Raw genomic sequence first — 5,910 nt, forward strand, 5'->3', positions numbered from 1 at the left:
TCTGCCATAAGTTGTTTCAGGCTCATCTTGTACTTTTCCAGTCCCAGTTTTAGAACAAGACATTTCTCCAAGGAGCACTGGTCCTTTTAGTGGAGAATGATATCTAGAAACCCAGACCTGAGGACTAGATGTCCTCATTTTTATTGGGGTGTCACTGTTCCCACGCAGTGGGTGGAGGTAGGGAATATATGTTTGTGTGTGTATATTACATGTGCACACATTTGTATCTATATTTATCTCTACATATAACTATATGTAAATTGAAAACCATGAGGTAGCACCAATACCTCTAATTTCAGTCCAACACCACAGATTTTATTCTGGTTTTTTTCCTTTCTATATTTATTACTTCATTCTCTGATACTGAGAAACCTATTATCCACATGTATCTCCTTATTTGTTCAATCTTCCTATAAGTGACCAATCTCCAGTCTGTGCCACCATCTTCATTTTTGACCTGCCTTGTATTCAACCCTGATGGTAATCCTAATATGATATTACTTGATAAAGCCTCATATATTGAAAACAACCAAGGTGTAACTTGTTCTGATATATCAATACTATAATTTTAAAATATTTTATTATATATATAGTTAACTGTAGCTCATTCTATTCAGGCAGCCACCTATTAGAAGCTTGAGAATCAGCATCTCTGCCAATAGTGGATATGTCTTCGGGGTTGGTTGAGATTTTTTTGAAGTATAGTTGATTTACAATATTGTGTTAGTTTCAAGTGTACAGCAGAGTGATTCAGTTATATATATATTTATATATATATAAATTTTTTCAGATTATTTTCCATAGTAGGTTATTACAAGATATTGAATATTGTTCCCTGTGCCATATAGTAAATCCTTGTTGCTTCTCTATTTTATACATAGTGATATGTATCTGTTAATCCTATACTCCTAATTTATCCCTCGTACCTTTCCCCTTTGGTAACCGTAAGTTTCTTTTCTGTGTCTGTGTGTCTCTTTCTGTTTTGTTTTTGTTTTTTTTGTGGTACGTGGGCCTCTCACTGTTGTGACTTCTCCCGTTGTGGAGCACAGGCTCCGGACGCACAGGCTCAGCGGCCATGGCTTACGGGCCCAGCTGCTCCGCGGCATGTGGGATCTTCCCGGACCGGGGCATGAACCCGTGTCCCCCGCATCGGCAGGCGGACTTTCAACCACTGTGCCACCAGGGAAGCCCTTTTTTTTTTGTCTTTCTGTTTTGTAAGTAGATTCGTTTGTATTTTTTTTTTTTTTAGATTCCACATATAAGTTATATTGTATAATATTTATCTTTCTTTTTCTGACTTCTCTTGGAATGATATTCTCTAGGTCCATCCATGTTGCTGCAAATGGCAAGATTTCTTTCTTTTTTTGTGGCTAATATTCCATTGTATGTATCAATATATACCACATCTTCTTTATTGGTTGAGATTTTGATACGGTATCAAAATAAAAGAAAAAAAAAGGTGATGACTTATTAGAGGCACTTCAACAACTGAAGAAAACCTTAGTAATTAAGATTAAAGTCAGAACTAAAGAAAATGCCCCAAATATGTGATATGCCAACAAGTAACCGTTGTCCCTATGGGCTCCAGGATTCTGGCAAGGCAGAATGGGTTATGGGTGTGTTAAAAACCAAAACTGTCCAAATTTTCAGAAGCGCTTACTTTTTTTTTTAATAAATTAATTTATTTTTGGCTGCTTTGTTTGGGTCTTCGTTGCTGCACGTGGGCTTTTCTGTAGTTGCAGCGAGCAGGGGCTACTCTTCGTTGCGGTGCGCGGACTTCTCATTGTGGTGGCTTCTCTCATTGCGGAGCACAGGCTCTAGTTGTATGGCCTTCAGTAGTTGTGGCACGCGGGCTCAGTAGTTGTGGCTCGCGGGCTCTAGAGCGCAGGCTCAATAGTTGTGGTGCATGGGCTTAGTTGCTCCGCGGCATGTGGGATCTTCCCGGACCAGGGCTCGAACCCATGTCCCCTGCATTGGCAGGTGGATTCCTAACCACTGCGCCACCAGGGAAGCCCCAGAAGCACTTACTCTTTACACTTAACTCTAATAATAGCAACACAGTCCACACCTGAAAACTCCTGTGGTCTCACCATGTGAAATGTTTACAGGAGGACCCCTGAGACTTGCTTGTCCCTCCATCTAACCATCTCTACTTCCTTGTACTCAGATCCAGCCACTTATAAGATTACACATTTTTTCTTGGGTTTCTTGGTATCCTCATCCTGCCACTCCTCAAGTTTGCTGGTTCTGACCTCAGATTGCCCCCGAGTCTGTGTCCTCCCCTCACCCCTCTTAAGATTGGCAGTCTGCACTTGGTTTGGTGCTTGACCTGGCTCCTGCGGGGCTGATGGGGGCACAGACCTCTTTTCGTTTTCATAAGGAAATTGAAAGACACATGGCATAGAAGCAAGACATATTCTAGAACACTTTTGCTTTGTAGCACAGGAAGTCCAAGCCCAGAAGTATTCTAAAAAGCATTGATTGTTAGCGTTTTATTTGGATGGGAGAATCCTGTGATTTGCACAATGTTGTATTTGATCTGGTCCATCTGTTCCTTTATACTGGAACTTTAATATTCATTCAAAAATCAGTATTATTTGAAAGACTACCCGGTACCCAAATATTTTTCCCAAGACCAGTCACAGTGTCTGAAATCCGAGCATCAGAGATTCATTTGATGAGGAAAGGAACTTTAAAATATTTTTTGTCCTTAAGTGCCCTCCATGGAAATAGGAATCTCTGTGGGAGGATTGTGAGGCTGGGAAAGGTTCTGAGGTTCTTGAGATCAATTTCACTTTTTAGATCCAGCCTCTCCCCTGGTCACTATTTTTGTTTTAACTTAAACACTTTCTAATGCTTTGGTTTTGGAGAGCTGTGGAAATGATGCTTATGAATATGGAAGATTAAAAGGGAGGAAGTTATTTGTGTTGTTGGAGACAAACACACTTAGTTCTTTGTAAGTTGCTTAAGATGCTGGCACAGAGGGCTGTAGGTCAAGTTGAACAGAATGCCCAGGCGAAAAGTTACCTGTAACATTAACTGGAACCATGAGTCAAGGCAGGGAGCATGGAGAACAGGGGAGTAGGTCAAAGAGGCCTCAAGGACAGCTTGGGAGGCAGAAATACCACCCTAGGCAGAGGGTCTGACAGTTGGGACATATGGGCTTCTGGCTGCCGTCTTGTACGTCAGAGGTACATACAGTCCAAAGAGAGTGGGCTTCGAGCCAGTCATCTCCGTGGAAGGAGTGGGGGATGGCGGTGGGTGGGACATTCAAGGACTGCTGCTGCCCCTGAGTTTGGTAAGAAGTATTCTTACACCCCTCCTGTCACTTATCTGCATTAAGTGGCTTGTTTTGACTTGTCCTGAAACCCATAACTCCCTCAAGAAAACTTGTGTATGCCCTGACCTCTCCTCCTTCATATCAACCAACATCTTTCACAGAAGTCCAGAGGCCTCCTCTGCTGCCCATTGATCACTAGATAGCCATGTAGCCAAGTGTGTGACTCTACAGGGAAACTGAAATATCCATGTGGTTTGTGAAATTCAAACTCATCGCAGCTGATCCCTTAAACCAGGGCTTGGAAAGGGCCAAATATGGCCCTCTGAGCCATAGGATTATTTAAAAATTTTTAGTAGTCATTCACCACTTTCTTGGGGGAGATTTTATACAAAAATAAAGATTTTGTGTTTGTTTCCCTTGAGAAAATTGAGAAGTTCTAGGCACACCAGACCTATATTTCTACGTGGTGGTAGCTGGCTGGGGCTGAGTAGAGGGTACCACTTCCACATGGAGTTTGGTCCCCACGGTCGGTCATAGTCCCCACGGTTCCCTATTGTCCCTCTACCCAGCCCTCTTTACTCATTTAAAATACATGCCTGGTCTTTTGTGAGCTGAGTTGAAAAACTCACCTGAAACTATCCTTGGCTAGCATCTTAGATAAAATGGCACAGAAGATAGAAAAGGAGTGGGGAGGGCTGTAAAAAAGAAAGATTACCCTATTTCAAATGGTTAACTGAGACACTGTCTCCCTGGAGGCCACAAATCTTAGCCTGACCCAGACTTGGACCTTCTCACTAACTCAGGTTCACTGCCCAGGTTGGCATTTCATTGGTGTCATACTCATTGGCAAACATTGGAGATGTAAGTGGAAACATTCTCTCTTACTCATTAGAAAGAGGCCAGGGTGTGCTTTCATTTTTTCTAAACAGTCTGAGAGGTGCAGGACGAAGAATAGTAGGTCTGGGAAGCAAGAAGGGAAACTGCTGTGGTCCCATACTTTTCCTCAGCTTCTGCTCCCCAAATCTGTGCCCCCAGGGACTGCTCACACATCCAGCGTGGCTGGGAGAGAGACAGCCAGAAGAGCGTGGAGGTGCCACTGCACTGTCTCTTTCCTGAGCTTTGGACCTCAACCCAGCAGTACCCCCTGCTAATTTCGTGGTGCAGTATGTTTGTAGGGGTAGAGGGGAAAAAAGTGGATATGGAAGAATGTGGATTCTGGAAATCTGAGAAAGTAAAACAAGACTGTTACTTACCTTTTCTTTAAAAATAGGCTACGTTCATGTTTGGCTTTTCAACGTGAAATCTGGTGGATGTAGCTGCCTTGAGTGGAATGGAAGTAAATTCGTTGGGTTTGAGGAGGTCAAGAAGCTATGATGAAAGGGTTTGCATAGAACATCACAGGATATGAGGATGATACCGGCCTACAGAGGTTTGAGGCGTGTCAGTCAGTGTAACTGACAAAGGTGATGGGAGGGAAAGGTTGGTGCAGTTCACTTGGTTCAAAGGAGAACATTTAAAACTATCTGCGAATGGAGATTTAACAGGGGACAAATGGCGACTGGTAGCTGGGAGGATGCCTGGACTAACTTACTGACCTTTCTAATGATGGAAAGTTTGCTACCTGAAAATCAAATGATTTCTTATTGGGAGTGTCTTACCTAGTTCTTTAGATTAACATATAACCAAAAATACAACGTTTGAATAATCAGTTGTATCACTTATTTTTCCTCTGAGTCTTCTGATTCCGTACTTCCACAGCAATCCAGATTGGCAGAGAATTAAATTCCATTGGTTCCTCAGATATTACTTCTCTCCTGACCTCTCTGCATAGCCCTCCTGGGAGCAGCTTAATGTGTTTCATAGGTCACACAACAAAGTACAAGGTGGTCCCAGCCCAGAGGGAAATGAGGATCAGCTGCTCGTTTGTTGAGGTCAGAATCCCCTGGTGGCACCTTTAGGCTGCTCTTGAATGCTCTGTCTCAGTTGGTCTTATCTTTCAGTGAGTCATTTGAGCCGTGAGAATGAGGCTTGGTGCCTTTCTCTTACCCACACATTCTGTGTCCTGGCGTATTTCTTGACTCTCTTTCCTTTCCATGCCAACTATGGCTGCCCTAATTTAAGACCTTTTCATCTCTTGTCTGAACTGTGGCAGCAGGCTTCTAACTAGCTGTCCATCCTAAACTAAGAGACCCTGAGTGTCTCCAGTTACAGTGCCCTGCTTGTGATTTGGAGGTAAGAAGGGATGCTGTGTTTGCCAACGTCATCCTGTCCCTTACTTAAGCTTCTGCAGGCAAAGTCCTCTAGTGACCTTCTCCAGCCTTAACTTTTAACCACCTCCTTCAGGACCACAACTCCAGGGGGCACCATTATACTCTGTTGTATGTAAATGGGGCCTCTGGAGTGGAGTGATATTGTGGTCCTTCTCTTTGCCTCCTACTCCAGCAAATGCCAGAAATATGTAGACATCACCCTGCTGATTCCTGTTTCTTTGTCTTTGATTTTGCTGGTCCCTGTTTCTGTAACATCTTCTCTCTACTTTTCCCTACCTCTTTGGACACACAGACACACCAAGATACACACAAACATGTGCACACATGCACACTTCTGGTTAAATGTTATTCATCCTTAAA

The sequence above is a fragment of the Phocoena phocoena genome, chromosome 6 (assembly GCF_963924675.1).
Source record: "Phocoena phocoena chromosome 6, mPhoPho1.1, whole genome shotgun sequence".
Classification (NCBI taxonomy): Eukaryota; Metazoa; Chordata; class Mammalia; order Artiodactyla; family Phocoenidae; genus Phocoena; species Phocoena phocoena.